Source organism: Sarcophilus harrisii, chromosome 2 (genome assembly GCF_902635505.1).
Source record: "Sarcophilus harrisii chromosome 2, mSarHar1.11, whole genome shotgun sequence".
Classification (NCBI taxonomy): Eukaryota; Metazoa; Chordata; class Mammalia; order Dasyuromorphia; family Dasyuridae; genus Sarcophilus; species Sarcophilus harrisii.
In genome coordinates, this window is record NC_045427.1 from 616,212,107 (window position 1) to 616,231,256 (window position 19,150).

The 19,150-nt window shown below is 44.1% G+C and overlaps 1 protein-coding gene across 4 annotated transcripts in view; it reads left to right on the forward strand.

Moving 5' to 3' along the window:
* The first annotated feature begins 414 nt into the window (after window positions 1-414).
* The window catches only part of SIN3A (SIN3 transcription regulator family member A), a 74,234-nt gene continuing 55,498 nt past the window's right edge, over window positions 415-19,150 (forward strand). The window contains exons 1-2 of one of the 4 annotated variants that reach the window (XM_031956577.1): window positions 3,873-4,195; window positions 5,844-6,006. The gene's annotated coding sequence lies outside the window, so the exon portion shown is untranslated. Of the gene's footprint in view, window positions 439-3,872; window positions 4,196-4,704; window positions 5,438-5,843; window positions 6,007-19,150 lie in introns of those variants that run through there. The other 3 variants (XM_031956578.1, XM_031956574.1, XM_031956576.1) reach the window with 3 other exon arrangements.

Here is a 19,150-nt window from a genome sequence, read left to right on the forward strand (position 1 = left end):
ATTTTGCGCTGCGCGAGTTCTTGAAGGTCGCCAGCTTACAACCCGGGAAACTGAGGCCCGGATCCGCACGGACTCTGGCACACAAAGGCCGGTCTGGCCAGCTGCGCCGGCTGGACCTTCTCGGAGGCTGCCCTGGCCCAGCAAGACCTCCGAGTCCGGCCTCATGCACGGTTCTGGCTGCTGGCGCCGGCCGCCGGAGCTGGGTTGGCCCGGTCCCCGCCGCGCCCCCCCTCCGAAGGGACCCGGGCCCGCGGGGAGCCCCGCCAGAGCGCGACCCCGCAGCCAACCTTACTCTGGGAAGGGGGGGAGTGGTGCAGCGCGGGAAGGGGAGGGGAAAGCGACGGGAGGGCGGGCTCTGGGTGACGTCAGCCACGCGCGGGCCAATCGTGCGTGGGGGGCGTTCCCACCCATTCAGGACTCCTCGCCTGGGCTTTGAGGGTATGTGAACAGCTGCTTTCCATTCAGTCCCCCCCCAAAATCGGGCATTTCGGGGGTGTGGTGTCCGTGTCGCGGGGGCGAGAGGCCGGATGAGGCCGGGCGCGGGGGCGGCGGGCGGGCCGGGCCTCCCGCTCGGACTGGCTGGGCCGGGGTGAGGGTCGCCGCTCCGCGGGGAGTCCCCGCCCGCCTCCCGGGGGGCTGGAGGCGGCTGCCCTCCCGGGCCGGGCGTGGTTCTCGGAAGGGTTCGCCGCCGCTCCAGGGCCGGAGGACTTGGCCGAGGGCTGAGGGGAGGGGGCCGCCGCCGGCGTGCGCGGAGGGCCCCGGGGCTACTCGGTGGCGCTGGCGCTCGCGGGCCCAGCAGCTCGCGGGCAGGACTTCCCGGTCCCTCCGCCTGAGCGGCCGGATGCCCCGAGCCGACTCCCGGGAGCAGCCCGGGCGAGCAGGCGGCGGCCATTCCGCGCCACAGCCGAAGCCGCCGGGCCCGCGTTCGGCCGCCGGACTCGGGGCGCGTCCCGAGAGGACGCCCGGGGAGCGGGGAGAAGCGGGGGCGGGCGCGGGGCAGCGGAGGCAGGAAAGGGGGCGGTGAAGGTCGGGAGCGAGCGAGCGGGCAGAGCCGACTCTACACGCTCAGGCTCGGGAAGAGGAAATGCATCAGCGCGCGGGGGGAGGAGCCGGAGAGGGGGAGGGGCGCTGTCAGCTGGGCGCCGCCGCCGGCCCGCGGGGGGCGGGGCCGCCGGCCCGGCGGGCTAGGCGGGGGGAGGGGAGGGGAGGCCTCGCTTCCTCCACGCCTGGGCCCGGCCTGTTTACAACCTGTTCTGGCGTTGGCTTGGGCAACCGGGGGCGCGCAGGAGGCGGGGCCGCTTTTTTCCTCCTCCCATTCCGGCGAAAAGCGTGGCCCCGCCCCCTCTTGTTTCCTATTGACTGCGGACGACTCCATTTTCCCCCTCCTGGTGCTCTATTGGCCCTCGCTCCTCCCCTCTGCAACCCCGCCTATCGAAAAGCCTGGCTCTAGTTCAAGTTGCTAGGTTCCCCCCCCCCCAACCCCGGAAGCTGGATGAGTTAAGGCTAGAAGAACTCACAGTTGAAGTGGATTGGCTAGTAGGGTGGCCCGCCTACCTGCGGGGGGAGGGGGCGTGAGGAAGGGTAGGGTGTGCCCCCCTCCCTGTCCCACACGTGGGAGTCCCGCCCCATGCCTCCCTCCCGGAAGTGGAGCGCTCTGCGCCCTCGGGGCTGCCGCTCGGCTGGGCCTGCTTGGGCCGGGCTTCCCCCCGAAGCCCTGCGCTGCGGAGCCTAGGGCTTAGTTTCGGGAGCTTCCGACAGGGTGGAAGGTGGTGGTGCCCGGCTGCGCCGGGGCCCCGTGGGAGCGGATTCTCGGATGCGGGAGGATGGGGCGCTGCTTTGCGCCCCAGTTCCCCCCTGGCCCCGAGCTCGGCCGCGCTGCGGGGGCTTTTGCCCTGGCTGGCGTGCCCGCGGCGGCCGCGTCCCGCGAGGCATCTTCGCCAGCCGCAGACTGGGAGCTCCCGGAGGAAAAGCTTAGTCTCTGCGAGTTCTGGGCTCGGTTTTCAAGCCCCTTCCCTCCGGGCGGCTCCCTCCGCGGCGACCCGGGATGCTCCCGGCCACCTGTTGGAGGCTGTGGCCGAGAGTTGGTTTGTCCCGAAGCGCTCCGAGCCGTGCGGAGAGTCGGAGCACACCTGTTGGCAGAGCCCGTTCAGAACACGTAGGGGAGCAGAGCTCCAGGGAGGGATGCAGGGCGAAACCCGGCAAACCCCCAACCAGCGGAAAGCGAGCGTGGCGCCCGCATTTCCCTGCTGGCCGGCACCCTGCGTGTCGTGCTGCGCTCTGCAGAAAACCGCATCGTGTAAACAGAGGCGCGCTGTAACTTCCCACTACAGAGGCGGTGGCGGCGGGGGTAGCGCCCATTCACAGCTCGCTTCCTGCCCTTCCGCGCTCGCCCAGAGCCCGGGAGGCCAGGCTAAGTCTAACTCTCCTCCCCGCTCCCGATAGAAATAGGCATTGTTCCGTGCGCTAACCCTGACCTAATTCTTAGGGATTTCTGATGTGGGCTGCCAGGAGATTTCTGTATTCGGAAAAAGTTGACTCTGGGCTCCAAGACCGTGGCCCCCTCCCCAAGAGAAACGGTTTTTGCGGACTCATTTACAATAGGTTGTACATAAATGGATGGTTACTGTAAAGGATCCTTTGCCTTAAGAGTAAAAAATGTGGGGTTTTCCAATTAGCTTTCCATATACCCGGATCCCTCCCTCCTTTCCTTCTGCCCCGAAATGGCGAGTCCAATGAGCGTTCCCCCGTCTGATTTTTATTTTTGACACTAGGGCCTAGTGATTTACTTAGTTTTTGCGAATTATTGGTCTCTTGCACTCGTGCTAAGATGAAAGGAGTCTGTAACAGTTCTGTTTAGGGATCCGGAAATTTCGCTTTTTAAGTCGCCACCTTTCTCCCATAACAGTAGTGTAGGGGTTTGGTAGGTGGATGGAGAGAAGCCATGGGAAAGACTAAATGTCTCCCGTCTAAGATGCAATCCTGTCGGATCGGGTTGCGTCCGTTTAGTTGAATATAGCATTCCTAGATGGTTGCATGAGCGACCCTGAGGTCTCCCCTGTGGACTGCGAGTCTTTGCAAAAGAGGTGGGTGGGGTGGTTGTTGAGAAGAGTGGGAGCCGCCTAATTTACTTATTTAATTCTTCCCATGTGGGGGAATGGGGACGGAATCCCGAAACTGCCGCCTCTTCTTTAAGTTGGGTTCCCAATTGCTGATGCCACCCCTTACTCGGGCACCCGGAATTCTCTAGGGTTCAGTCTCTAGTGTAAACATTCCACAAAAGGTCTTAGGAGGTGCAGCCTCTTAGTTCAGGGGCGGAGCTATTTGCTTCCAGGACAGATCATCAGCCCAATAGCTATGCCGGTTTATAACAATTTATCCAATCCCGAAGGAGGTGGGCGGGGCTTTGGGGGCAGCGGGAGTGGGCGGGGTCCGTTTCATTTACGGACATTTTACACCGCACCAGTTACCTTCCTGGGGTGGTATAAGATCTTGAGGGGGGAGGGAAGAAAGATTTCTCCCAATGAGGGAGCTAGAGGGGTGGGACCTGGGCGAATCTTCCAATGAGGTGGTTGGAATGGGGCGGGCTTCGGGCCTTCCTCCAATAAGTTGCAAAGAGTCGCCTAGTTTTCTCCAATGACCTTGCGGCGAGTGGGCGGGAGTCAACTGGCTGCCTCCAATAGGTGGGTCTAAGTTGGGGGAGCTCCCCGCCAATAGGGGTGTGGGGAAGGTAAGTGGCTCCCCCAGCGGTGTGTGCGGTGGGGGGATGTGGGGGCGGGTCTTAGGCTGGACGGGAGTAGTGATTGGTGAGGGGCCTGACGAACAGTGTTCGGAGCCTGTAGCGCGGTAGGACTGGGTCTCCCCTCAGCGGGGCGGGCAAGGGGAGTGGGCGGGATTTCCCGGGTAACAGAGAAGCGGCCGCGGCGGTAGCGGCAGCGGAGACGGTTTCTTCGTCTTTCCCCCCCTTCCCCTCCCCCCTCGGAGTTTCCCTCCCCGGGTCTGGCTGCGGCTGGGGAGCGGGGCCCGTGAGCGCCCCAGCCCCTGCTGGGGCACTGCCAGTCCGCTCCGGCCCCGCGCCGAGAGCCCTGCTCCGGCCTCCCCTCCCCGCCCCCTCGCTCCTGCCGCCGCCGCCGCGCAGCCCGGGAGCTCTCGCCGCCTGAGACGGGACAGACTTGTGAACGGCCGAGGCAGCTTTGAGGTGAGGGCGAGGGGCTGGCCGTCAGGAGGGCGAGAGCGCGGAGCCCGCCCTCCTTCCCTCCCTTCTCCCCGGCCCGCCTCCCTCTTTACACCCCGCTGGGCCCGGGAGAAGGAGCGGGCTGGGCTCCACTCGCAGTGCGGCCCGGGGGGGAAATGTGGGGGTGGGGAAGGGACTCGAGGGGTGTGTATGCGCGGGGGAGGGGGGTGATTGGCCCCCCACGCTTCCCGTAGAGCTGGCGGCCGGGGGGGGCGGGGGGGGGAGTGGAGCTCCCTGTGCGGGAGGAGGGAGGGAGGAGCAGGGAGCGAGCGTCGCGCCGGTGCGCGCCGAGCGGGGCGGGCTCTCGTGCCGCCGCCCGGCCGCCGAGGGAGGAGCCGGGCGCGCCCGGGTGCCGGACCCGCTGGGCCGGCCTCGCGCCAGGTGCTGTCGTCGGGGGCTCGCCGGGCCTAGCCTCGGGGCCCGAGGGGCGGAGCTTCGGCGTCCACGGCCCTCGGCGCGGGAGGCCCTCCCTGGGCGGGATGGGGGCTGGGTGGGCCAGGGCCAGGCCCGGGCGCGGTCTCGGAAGGCTGCTGGACGGAAGCCCGGGCCCTAAGCCGGGGACCGCGCGCTGCGGGGGCGGGGCCGGCCAGGGGACGTGGCTCGGGGGGCTCCTGCGGCTGGCGGCGGTCCCCCGGGCGCGGGCGTCCTTCAGGACGTTCTGTGGGGACACAAGAGGGGTTCGGAGTGCGAGGCCTCGAGCGAGCAGAGAGAGTCCCGGGTGAATCCTCGGTGCCGGGGCCCAGCGAGGACCACGCGGAGCCATGACGGCTCCTGTCCGCCCTCCCCTAGAGCCGGTCGCCCGGGAGAAAGTGGCCTCGGAGTCCCCAGTCCCCAGCTCCCACTCAGCCCCCGGTGGACGTGGGCAGCGTGTTTCCTCCTTTGTTTTTACACACAAAATCCGCCCGGACTCCCTGCGAAGTTCTTAACTTCCCTTGGAAGGAGGCTCTGGTGACTTTGGGGCCCCACCCTGCTCCGAGGGCTGTGGGCGAAGTTTCCCTTAGTTTATCCGAATGGAAGTCCTTGCCGTTTCCTTAGGCCACTGAGGGGGGAAATAAAGGCTGAGACTTGAGGAGGAATACACGTAACTTCTATAAATGGAGCGCCTCTTTGAAAAGGGAGCTTTCTGTAGCCGCTTTAGCTGATCTGAGCAAAACTGACTTCTTGTGCCTTCCTTTAATTGCAAGTGCTAATGATGGGTCAAGCACGGTGAGTATTTCATAGATGGAGCTTGCTGTTCTGGACGACGAACTCGTTTTTATCTGACTTCTTGACTCTGTTGCTGATGGAGTCTGTAGGAGGAAAAATGGGATGTGGTACTCTCCAATTTTGGAAACTACCATTGGGGCCATTTCCTGTCTATTTAAAAGCTTCACAACTTAAAACAATTTTGCATCAAAATAGGATTCATCTGACTTGTTGAATTCCCTTTTTCCTACTTAAAGTAGCTTTCTTTTTCTAATAGATTCTGAAATGGATACTTTTATTGTGTCTGTAGAAATAAACATTTGGCAACGAACTTTCCCCCCAATGCCCTTCTCCTGGTAAAAACAAATGAACTACTAGTCATTATGGAAAGACAAATTAAAATTTAGATCTCTGTTTTGGCCAGCAGGGGCTGAGAGCGTTCTGCAGTCTCGAGTCTGCTAGAAAGAGGGAATGCCTTGTGAAGTAAACAGCCAGTCTTCTGAGCTGAATACATGTCTTTAATGCAAAGAGAGATCCCTGATAAGAAAAAGTGAAGGAGTGTTCCTTAAGAACCTAAAGCTTCAGAGAAGGTAGAAGATTTTTGTATTTAATAATAAAAGCTGACTTATTAGAACTTTAAGATTTATGAAGTTTTTTTCTCACAACGTTTTTGTGAGATGAGTAGTACAGGTATTATGATTTTTACCTAGGAAATGGAGACTGAGAAATTGGAATTAGAGCTTAGATCCTTCATGTCCAGAGCTTTGGCCACAAAGTTACTTTGTAGATTTTTAATAGAATTAAATTCTCCGATTTAAGGCATATTTAATCAGTATTTAAACTTCTTATAATGTAAGACATACATTATAGTTGAGAGATCATAGAACAAAATATAAGAAATAGTTTCTTCCGGAGAGAAAAGTATTTGAATTGGTAAAATTATATACAGATAGAATATGACATTAATTATTCAGGTTATGTTATATTAGTGAAGAGGAAACTTGTAACAAAACAACACACTAGAGTCAAAAGCACAATTTTGTGTATTTAAAAAAATGTTTGAAAGGGTTTTTAGAGTTATCTAGATGAGTCTCAGTGTATTATAAAGAACCTATGGTAGCCAGAAGTGGTCTTAAAAGCCCTTTTCACTATGAAGGGGAGAAAAAGAGTAAGGGCTTCACAAGCAAGGTGAACGACCATAGTGGGATTTAACCAGGTAAAGAAAAAGTTGCCCGTTAAAAGACTTTGGGGAATTTCTAAAAAAATTTTTAAAGAAAATGGGTTAATGCAGTATTTGTGTTCGATGTATAGGGTGCTGTGTTTAATATCAAAAATTAATAACATTTGACTCCATCCAAAAGTGGTCATACATAGAACTGTCAGAATAACTAGGCCTTTGTCCTATCCCTTTTCCCTTCTGTTTCTGCTCTACTTTCTTTTAGCCTCTCCCTTTACTTTCCCTTTTTCGCTCCTACTTCCCTATAGAATGAGACAAGTTTCTATATCAAACTAACTATGTATGATATATTCTTGTCCCATTCCATAATGATTTTATATGAACAATATCAAATTCCAGAAGTGAAGGGGAGGTGATGAAAAGGATTTTTAAAAGAAATCTCTGACATTACCTGTGGTTTCCCTTGTGTCTCATCCCCTACTTTGCCTCCCAGGGAGCTCTCCTTATAGCAAAGAATAAAAGAGGAAAAAATGATTCAGCAAAACATCAAAAATCTAGTATATGTGATATTTCCATCCCCTGCTTCAGAAAAGAGGGTTAGAGAGAGAGAGATGTCTTCTCATAATTACCCTTTGTGACCAAGGTTGGTTATTATTTTACACTATTCAATTTTGACTGCTTTTGTTGTTGTTGTTGTTGTTTAATTTGTTGCTTTATGTATTGTTTTCCAGGTTATATTTATTTCACTGTGTATCAGTTCATGTGAGTCCATGTTTTTCCATTTTATGGCACTCTCAATATTCTATAATATTCGTGTACCATTATGGCTATCTGTTCCCTCAACTATTCATTCCCCCAATTGATGAACATCATCTTTATTTCCAGTTCTTTGCTACTATCTAAACAGGTACTATAAATGATTAGGGGTATTTGAGGTCTTTTTAACATTGGTCTTCTAAGGAAAGATGACTTTTAATTAATTTGGGAAAATGGTGACAGAAGTAAAGCTGAATAGTTTTTGCAGAATTAAATCAGTTCACTCCAGTTTTTAGTTAAAGTGAAAGATTTACTGTCATAGATTGAATTTACTTAATAGGTTGAAGTAAAGTAGTTGAATAATTTGATCAAGAAATCCCTTCCATTCAGTATTTGTGGAATTTTTAAGTCTTGGAATGATGAACAGTATGTTGAAGTTGGCATACATGGTTGAGTCTGGTTTCCAAGGCTCATGAATCCCATTCTGTCTAGTTTGCAGACCTAGTTCTCTCTCTTGCTTTGGAAGGCATTTGGCTTGTGTTTTAATGTGACTGCCAAACTGAATATTCATTATTGGTCAGCACTCTTGGGAAATATATCTATTTTCCCACAGGACAGCATGGTTTTGGTATAAGGAAATAGATCATGGAAGAACTATCTCTTATAATTCAGTTTTTGCTATCAATCAACAAGCATTTAATAAGTGCCTTCTGTGTGTCCCAGTTAGTCAGACTTTGGGAAACATATTGTCTGTTCACCTTGGAGAGGCTACTTGAATGTGTAAGAATACAGTGTAATTTAAAGGGGGGAAGGCTGAGATGGACAGGAAAGCTACATATAGGGAGGTAGGTAGCTCTTGAGTTGAAGTTTAAAGAAAACTAGGCAAAGAATTCCAGGTTTGGAGGGGATAGCCAATGATATTAGCAAAAACCTGAATTCATTGAAATTCTAACTTAACTTTAGGGAGTTTATTACATTATACATCTTAATTCAGGTGATGTTAGAGGTAATATTCTTTTTAAAATTTTTCTTTTAAAGCTGTTTATTTTCAAAACACATGCATAGATAACTCAACTTTCACCTTTGCAAAACCTTGTGTTTCAAAGGTTTTTTCTTTCCCTTCTCTCCCACCCTCTCCTCTAGCCAATCCAATGTGTTAAACTAAACGTGTGCAATTCTTCTGTACATATTTCCCCATTTATCATGCTGCTCAAGAAAAATCAGATCAAGGGGGCGGGCGGGGGAGGGGGGGAGGGGAGGAGATATGAGAGAAAACAAAAAGCAAGCAAACAACAACAAAGGTGAAAATGCTATTTGTGATCCACACTCTTGTCTCCACAGTCCTCTCTCTAGGTGCAGATGGCTCTCTCCATTACGAGACTATTGAAACTGACTTGAATTGCGGTGATTTTCTTAAAGAATATAGTTTTACCAGAACTGAAAAGACTGGAGGCATTGAATAGTAATTTCCACCTAGTTTATATACTTCCAAGTATTTAATAATTGTTTTCTGGCACAATTAATGATTCTCCTTTCCACCTATAAGTGTTGGTGTTTTTGTTTTTTTATCATTGGAATTTGCAATTTTATCTGGATTCTAGTTAAATGAAAATCTGTTTTTCTTTACTTTTTTCATTTTTTTTCTTCAGCTATGAAAGCATTCTGTTTGTTAGATTTGTTTGTTTAGTAAAAGATTTTTTTTTCCCCTTGTACTTTTTGTTCTATTTGATACTGGGCTTCTTGAAGATCTCCAGTCTAAAAGTCTTTTCTTCATTGTCTTTTAGATTTACTACACAGAGGCTACAAATATTCTAGAAGTAGGTATTCCTGGTACCCAAAACACTTTCTCTGTCCTTTTTTTTTTCTTTTCTTTTCTTTTGATCTCACTTCCTTTTTTTCCCTTTATTTGTTTTGGGACTATTGTTACTGGCACTATTTAACTTTATTTAGCTTTATTCATAACGTTCTAAACTAAAGAATTTAGGGTCTCTGGCTCTGTGAATGGAATGCTATTTCTTTCCCTCTGTATCAAGCACATTGTTATGCATATAGTAAGTACTAAATAAAAGCTTTTGAAACAATGCGTCCAAACTGATCAAAATTTTAAGTATTGTAATTCTCTGTGGTGCTGAAATATCAGTATTTGCAAAGCAATGTGGTTATCACTGGTTCTCGGAACATAAAATACTTCAGGTAATGAAATTAGCTTTAATAATTTTATCTAGTTTGTAGTTTTGATCTTTAACTAGTTGTTATTGCTTCTAAGTTTCACTGAACTAGTATACAAGTTTTCCAGCAATTTATTCATCAGATTCTCTGTTGGAATATTTAAACTTATCTTTTGGACCTTCCTATTTAAGTCCCCATTATGATAAACCAAAATAGGAAGTAGCCAGGATCTTTAAAGAGCTAGTTTGTCATTAGGCAAGAATTATTCTTACTTATTCTTGTTCAAGATTCTTAGTGATCCTATTCTTTGACAGAAAGAAACTTGCATTATTTACTAAATGGCCTCAGTTTCCTTATCTAGTTGTGTTATGTGATAGCTTACATTTATTTCAAGCTTTAAGATGAAAATATAATTATTTGGCCTCTGTAAAGAGAAGTAGCAAAATGTGGCATAGGTGTAATAAACTCAGTGCCCAGATTAAAATGTAATTGGAAAATGTTTGGCAAAATAAATAAAAAAAACTTTTGTGATTTTTTAAAGTCAGTATGAGGCCTTCAGGGATCTTTCTCTTTAAGTTTGACATCTCTGGTGTTGGGAACAGAATGCTGGGTTTGGAGTCAGGAAAACCCGGATTTGGGTCCTAAGTCTGATTCTAGTGGCTATGGTTCCTGGGAAGGGGGTGAGAGGCAGAGATAGGGAATAGAAGTCACTTTAACCTCCCAGCATTTCAGGCTGCCCTCTCAAGATTTTTAATGTGTGTGCCTCTGTGGGAAGAGACTTTGACATCACTGGACTGACTGATGAAAGCACAAACTGAAGCCCCCAACCTTTGGAAGAAAACGCTAGAAATTGTCATTGACTAGCTCAAGGCTTCATTGCTATTTGACCTTGGGCGTGATTTTTCAGATAGCAAATATCTCTTAAGTCCAAGAATTCTGTAACTTTGTAGTGACATTTTTTAGATATGTGGAGATTTAGCATAGGGAGACTTCATGTAGCTGTGAGAAAGACACTCAGTTTGGAGTCAGAGGACCTGGGTTCAATTATTTGCAGTGCTACTTGGCCTGTCATTGCAAGTGTGATGGGCTTTGTTGGAATCTATAAAATTTGCAGTTTGGAATGAATCCATCCTTAGTCCAGATATAAGGCCCTTTTCTGACTCAATCTTAAAACCATGTGAAGACCTAGATATACCATCTTGTATGGTGTCTAGGCCTAACTCATTAGTAGCGTTTAGTAGAACCTCTCCTCTGACTCTTTTCCTTGATTTTAATAGGATGAATATGTGAATTTAGGCTATGTATGTCTCATTTTTGATATAATATTTCATACTCTGCTGGTGAAGGTGGGGAGATTGAATTAAATGATAATTAAGACATGGATTTAGAATTGGTTGGATGGATAGGAAGTTGTTAATGGATCTGGGTTAGTATGGCTTGGAGGTCTCTACTGGAGTACCCCAGGGGACATGTGTTGTTTGTGTTTGACATTTATGTCAATGACTTGGAAAGCTATAGATGGCATGCCTATCACATTTGCTGAAGATGCAAGGCTGGAGGGAAAACTAATGACGGTCGATATTCACAAAGATTCTTAATTTGGAGTTTATAAACTTGTGTTGTTGTTTTTTTGTTTGTTTGTTTTTTTTAATTTTATAACCGTGTTCCTATATAATTGATTTATTTTATTAATCCTATGAATTTTTAAAAGTATACATTAAAAACATGATTCTTAGAAAGGGTCTGTAGGCTTTACCATACTTTCAAAAGGGTCCCAACATACACAAAAAAGGTTTAAGAACCATTTGCCTAAAGCATAGACTGATTCTAAATAAGATGAAATATAGCAGGAATACATATAATATCTTCTTACACTGGAGTATCCAAAAAAATCAGTTTCACAAAATTTAAAGTGAGGGAAGGACTGCTTATACTATGGTTGTTTTGAAAAGAATCTGAGTTTTTACGATGTTTTATGGGTGACAGATTAGTAATGTGATGGAGTAGTCAAAAAAACTATTGTTTTCTTGAGCTGTCCAGAAGAGAAAAATTTAGAGGGTAAAGGGCTTTGGATGCTTGTCTTATAAGAATCAATTGAAGGATTCAGCTTGGAAATTAAGCCTAAAGAAGGGGGAAGCTTGGAAATTGGGGGTGGATAGCTGGCTTAAATTAAAACTGTTCTGTTGAGCTATAGAAGATAGCTGGGAACAATGGATGGAAGATGTAAAGAAACAGATTTAGATTTTATTTAGAAAAAACTTAATAGAGGTGTAAAAAAGTAGACCAACCTGCATTTGGAGGCAACCTCTTTTCTTTAAGGACTTTGTCACTAAGTTAAATAGTGGGGATTCTTTTTGTGAATGGGTTAGACTGAATGATTCTTGAGGCCTTTGGATCCTTGAATTATTTCTTCCTTTTGATCTTGTTGATCATAAAGATGTGGTTATGAGGTAGTAACAACGTTAGCATTTATATAGCTTCTTAAGGTTTGTAAAGTGCTTTCTCACTTCATTGTATTCTCTTATTCTGGTAGCTCTGCCTACTTCAGGTGTCTCCTCCACTCCGAAAGCTCAATCTCATTATGTCGACCTGCCTTTGCCCTTAACTCAGTAAACTGCAGTGACTTTTTCTCTTGCCTCTAGGAGCTGGCTCTATGGAGCTGTTGGGCATTCAGTCTTATATAATTTAGCACCCTTGTACCTTTTTAGTCTTTTTAGACCTCATTCCCAGCCAAATTCTCCTCTGATCCAGTGACACTGTTCCTTTGACTGTTTCATGAACTAGACTCCATCTCTCAGCTTCAGGAATTTTCTCTTGCACTCCTTCCCTCTTCCATTCCTGACCTGTAAATCTCAACGAAAACTACTTTAGAGTTGATTGTATGACATGGGAGACCCTGGCACAGAACCCCTCAGCATGGCATTCCTTCCTTAGAGAAGGGGCTTGTGCTCTCTGAGCAAAGCAGAATTGAATTAACTCAGAAGAAACGTGAGATATCCAAAGTTAGAGAAGCCTCCAAATGTTCACAGGAACTATTCGTGTCCAATCTGTGGTAGAGCATCCCAAGCTTGCATTGGTCTGGTCAGTCGGACACACTGTGATTTGACTCTAACATAATGAGTGATGTCATTTTGGCCTTCTTCTAGAATGAAGGACAACAACCAATCAATCAAAATCCCGCTTTCTACAGGAAATCTTCCCTAACCCTTTTTAATTGCAGTCCCTTCTCTTTTCTAATTTATTTATCCTGACTATAGCTTGCTTTGTATATTTTTGTTTGCATGTTGTCTCTCCTATTATTGTACACTATCCTTGAGGGCAGGGACTAGGTTCTGACTGTTTTTGTATATATCCTGTGCTTAGCACGATCCCTGGTACTTAATAAATGCTAATTGAATTGAATTTTCTTGTTATCTCCTTTGATTCTCACAACAACACTTAGATAAATGCAATTGTGCCTTTTTTATTGGATGAGGAAACTGAGGCTGAGGATTATGTGGTTATACCAGATCAAACAGCTAGTGTCTGAGGAGGATTTGAATCCAAGTGTTTAAGTGCCATGCTCCACTCACTCTGCCAGCTAGCTGCATGCATGGAAAAAGACATGTCTGGAAAATATGATATATGTGGAATTTACAGTGAGTGGAAAAACTAGCCAAATTGTAAATGTCCCTTAAGCCAAAATTATCTCCATGCCTATGAAATCACCATATTCCTGTTCTTTTTAACTTGTAACTGATTTTAGATTCTGGAAATACCCAAGTTGTAGGTTTTAGGAAACAATGTTAAGTGTCTTTCTTACAAGTCTTTATGGCTCTTATGTTTTAAAAATTATTGTATAATTCTCTTCAAATAACCATGGCCACCATATTTTTAAATTTGTATTAAAAGTGATTCTTCTGAGGACTGAGATAAGAATTAAAAGCAATTAAGTTTTCATTAAAGTGTTTCCTCATAGAAACTTTAAAGATTTGCAGGTGCATCATTAAAAATAAAAAAAAGCATTAGTGCTTTTTTTTTTAAAGCAATAGTTATTTCCATATATAATCTTCCTCCTATTAACCTTTTCTTCCAACAAAGAAAAAATTAAGCAAAAAGCTACTGCATCTGACAGCAGAATGCAGCATTCCTCCCCTATGGGTTTTTTCCTCCCCCTGTGATTGCTTTCTTCATTATTTTCTTTCATCCTTAGGCCAAAATTGGTTGTTGTAATCCACTCAGTGTTAACCTTCATTTTATTGCCCACATTTCCATTACTGTAGTCATTATATATCTTATCCTTCCATGTTCTCCTTACTTCACTCTGCATGTTTTCATGTAAATCTTTGTGTTTCTCTGAATACTTCTTTCACTGTTTTCTTACTGGCCAGTAATTTTGCATCACATTCATGCATCATAATTTTTTTTAGCCACTTCTGAATTGATGGACATCTGCTTTGTTTCCAATTATTTGGTCAATAACCTCTGATCAGGAAGAAGTTAAAATTCAGCCTCAGACACTTACAGTTTTGTGACTCTGGCCAAGTCACATAACATTTATCTGCTTCAGTTTGCTCATCTGTAAATGTGGATAATAGTGCCGGCCATCTCCCAGGATTGTTGTAAGAAGCAAATGAAATATCTGTAAAGTGCTTTGCAAGCCTTAAAGCAATATACAAATGCTTTAAGTTAGCAATGGATATTTGGGCATGTAGGGTTACACTTGAGTAAACTTGAAGTATGTTCTCAGCAGTGGAATCTCTAGGTCAAATTCTGTGAATGGTCATTCTTTATCAATTTAATTTTGGGGCATGATGTAAAATGAATTTTCAGAATGATTAATTTATTCACAGCTTGACGGCCACAGTTTACTGGTGTGCTTATCTTTGTATAGATCTTCCAGTTTTGTCCATTTCAGCACTTTTTTCATGTCACCCATGTTGTTTAAAAAGAATACTTTCTATTCTCTTTAAGTACTTACTAATTAATTAACTGCTTGAATTTTTTTTTTTCTGGCGGATGCAGTTGGGGTTAAGTGACTTGCCCAGGGTCACACAGCTAGGAAGCTGTAAGTATCTGAGGCAAGCTTTGAAACCAGGTCCTTCTGACTTCGGGGCAATTTGTATTTTTCCTTTTCCTTTTCCTTTTTTTTTTTTTTTTTTTTTTTGCTGAGGGAATTGGGGTTAAGTGACTTGCCCACGGTCACACAAGCAGGAAATATTTTCTATGGCCACATTTGAACTCAGATGCTCTTGACTAAAGGGCTGGTTCTCTATCCACTGTGCCACCTAGCTGCCCCGCAATAATTAGTATTTTTCTTTAGTGATTTGGAGTAGTCTTATATGATGGTTTACAGTTCTTTTGATTAACTGTACCTTTGACCAGTATGATTTTGGAAGAATAACATTTTGTCTGAAGTACTTTAATCTCTATGTACAAAAGTTTTTCAGTTTTTCATGGTCAGGGATTATCTTTTATGATCACTTATTTTTTATTTTATTAAAACTCTTCCATCTACATTGAATAGAAGGATATTTTCTTCTACTTTTCTCTCTCTCTCTTTCTCTCTGTTTCTATGTCTAAGTGATGTGATCTTGTATATCTGACATCTGGAAATTAACCTGGGAATATGATGTAAGATACTGGCCTAAACCAAGTGGTTTTTAGGGGGATATTTCTTTTTTTTTTTTTTTTTTTTTTAACCAAACTGCTCTTTATTTTTCCCAGTAGGTATGGTTGAATACGGAGTTTCAACAATTGTTACCCCAAGCAATTTGTCCAATAAACCCAATAAAAAACCACTAGATTATTGAGTTTATTTCTGATTGTTATTTATTTAATCTTATTCACTTTTAAAAATTGGTGCCAAATAGCATTGATTATTTATATCATGAAATTTGGAAACTAATGGCATCATATTCAATGCGTTAATTTTTTGATACTTATTTTTACACATACTAGTTCTACTTAGTTTCCCTCCTATACCATAATAGAAGTATCCATTCTTTAAAGCTTTTTATTTTCAAATTATATGCATGGATAATTTTTCAACATTGACCCTTGCAAAATCTTGTGTTCCAAATTTCCCCCCCCCTTCCGTAGATGGCAAGTAATCCAATATATGTTAAACATGTTAAAAATATGTTAAATCCAACATATGTATACCTATTTATACAATTATCTTGCCGCACAAGAAAAATCAAAAAGAAAAAAAGAAAGGAAAAAATACAAACAAACAACAAAAAGTGAAAATGGTATGTTTCATTCTTTATTGGCACTATAAGACTTTTAATGTGCTAAATTTCATCATATAAGTTAAAAAGGGCATCAAAAAGTACTATGGGAGACAATATTACTTTCTGTATGAAAGCTGTGCTTTTCAAAGAGTTGAGTTAGTTCACTGATAAGATTGGATAGAAGAGGATTATAATTTTAGTCTAGTAGCTACAAGGACCGTGTAAGTGAGACTTAATCCAGACAGTCAATGTGTTAGTAACTGTAATAAAGCCTGGTTATTTAAGCAGCCCATAGGAAAGAATTGCTTTTGAAACTTTAATCCTATCCCATAAAAATTCTCATTCTTCATGTTTCTCAATTGAGCATTTATTAAGTACTTACTTAACACTGTACCAGAATGTAGCTCAGTCCTGTTTTCAGAGACAGAAATTAAATAATTCTTTCCTTCAGAGAACTTACTATTCAAAGTTGAATTTAGAAACCAGTATAAATAAATGGTTGAACAAAGACTAAGGTAAAACTGTTAACTAAAAAAGTTGGTGAAGATGACAGGTAGAATAGTCCCAAGAGACATTTTTGGTCTACTGTATCTTATTCTAAAGTCATTCCAAGCCCTCATTACTTTTTTTTCTTTTAAATTTAATAGCCTTTTATTTACAGGTCATATGTATGGGTAACTTTACAATATTGACAATTGCCAAACCTCTTGTTCCAATTTTTCCCCTCTTACCCCTCCCCTGCCCCAGATGGCAGGATGACCAGTAGATGTTAAATACATTAAAATATAAATTAAATACACAATAAGTATACATGACCAAACCGTTATTTTGCTGTACAAAAAGAATCGGACTCTGAAATATTGTACAATTAGCCTATGAAGGAAATCAAAAATGCAGGTGGGCAAAAATATAGGGATTGGGAATTCAATGTAATGGTTTCTAATCATCTCTCAGAATTCTTTCACTGGGCGTAGCTGGTTCAGTTCATTGCTGCTCCATTGGAACTGATTTGGATGATCTCATTGCTGAGAATGGCCAGGTTCATCAGAATTGGTCATCATATAATATCGTTGTTGAAGTATATAATGATCTCTTGGCCCTGCTCGTTTCACTCAGCATCAGTTCGTGTAAGTCTCTCCAGGGCTTTCTGAAATCATCCTGTTGGTCATTTCTTACAGAACAATAATATTCCATAACATTCATATACCACAATTTATTCAGCCATTCTCCAATTGATGGGCATCCACTCAGTTTCCAGTTTCTGGCCACTACAAAGAGGGCTGCCACAAACATTCGTGCACATACAGGTCCCTTTCCCTTCTTTATGATCTCTTTGGGATATAAGCCCAGTAGTAACACTGCTGGATCAAAGGGTATGCACAGTTTGATAACTTTTTGGGCATAGTTCCAAATTGCTCTCCAGAATGGTTGGATGTGTTCACAAATCCACCAACAATGTATCAGTGTCCCTGTTTTCCCACATCCCCTCCAACATTCCGCATTATCTTTCCCTGTCATTCTAGCCAGTCTGACAGGTGTGTAGTGGTATCTCAGAGTTGTCTTAATTTGCATTTCTCTGATTAATAATGACTTGGAGCATCTTTTCATATCCAAGCCCTCATTACTATTAAATATATCTCTACTTAGATTGAAGGGGGTAGCGGGATGATTAAATAGTAGTAATGTAAAGTTTAAAAACATTTTTATTTCTCTTTTTGTCAAAAATCTTATTTCAAGGGGGTTTTCAGGCTTTATTTAAAGCTCTTTGTAACCTGGCTATAAGTGCTTCCATTTTATATATTCTCTTTCGCTGTACCTTAGGTTCAACATTCCATTTCCTGTCTTCACAACTCCTTGGAATGCCCTCCCTACTCCACTTTGCTACTTTCCTCTGTTCAGGTTCCATGACTGTCTTTTGGATCCCTTCCACCTGTTGTTTGTTTCTCCTCTTCTCCCTTTTATATTAATATTGATTTTATTTTTGTTTATATGTATATGTGTCTCTTGTATCGAATGTTTTCTTGGGACAGGTTCTGTTTCTTTTTTTGTTTTTGTATCTTCATTGCCTGGGACATAGTGTGTATTTAATAAATACACTTTAATTGATTGGAATGGCTTAATTGTAGTAATTATTCTAGACTCAGACCATCAATTGTCTTTCAGTGAATCAGCTTTGTACCTCTTAGCTAATCTTCTTTAAATAAAAATTGGTGTGATGGAGAAATTTGTTGATGATATTGAAGTTATACTGAAAAATGGAGTTTCCATGGTTTTTTTTTCCCCCCTAGGCAATTGGGGTTTAGTGACACTAGCTAGGAAGTGTTAAGTATCTGGGACCAAATTTGAACTCAGATCCTCCTGACTTAAAGGCTAGTGCTTTATCTACTGTGCCATCTAGCTGTACCTCCCATGTTCTTTTTACTACTTTCTCTGCTATCCTTCCCTGTGGTTTTTTTATTTTATTCCCACTACTTTCTTTCTCTCCCTCCCCCCTCACCTTCTCCCTCCCCTCTCCCCCACCTTCTCCCCCCCCCCTTTCTTGGCAACTGGGTTAAATGACTTACCCAGGGTCATACAGCTAGTGTCTGGGACTAGATTTGAACTCAGGTCCTTCTCACTCCAGGACTAGAGCTACCTGCTTTACCTCTTTTGCATTCTCTTGAAATATATATATGAAATGAAAGTATGTACCTACTTTTCTATGTTATTTACCATATGACCTTGGTGACACAATATTAAGACATATAATCTCTTTTTCCCTGAAAGAATTTACAGCCAAGAAAGACATTAGGCAATTTATATTATGAGTGGTTCAAATAAAGAGCTATGTAAATTTTGAGAGGAGAATTTCTTTTTAGTGTGTGGAATTGAGAAATATTTCATAGACAAAAAGCATTAAAGATTTTAAATGGAGATGAGGTTACAATTAAGTAAGAGGAAATAACATAGGAAAAGAGGTGGCAAAGCAGAGATAATTTTTTTGGGAGGTGAGAGAAATGGAAGATGATAGCTAATGTTTCTTTCAGGCCTAAATTTATAAGTTTATTTATTTGGATTGCTTGGCATTTGAAGTAGGTAAGTGCCAGATTGTAGAACTTTTTAATTACAAGGTTAAGAAGTTTGCAATTTATTTAGGGTTTTGAGCAGAAATATGACAAAGTAGTACTATAGGAAGATTGATCTGGCAGTTGGAAGATGGAGACTAGTTCAGGTCTCCATCTCCTTTTGTATTCTGTCTCAGTAGAGGAGGTCTTATTTAGTCTCCCTTCCTCCAGGCTTTCTCCTCTTCAACTTATTATGAAGTGCTTTTCTTAAAGAACACTACCAGCCACAGCACTTCCCTACAAACCAACCACAGCAACTCCCTATTGCCTTAATAGGATGGATGAAGCAACTAGATGCACGTAGCTACAGCAT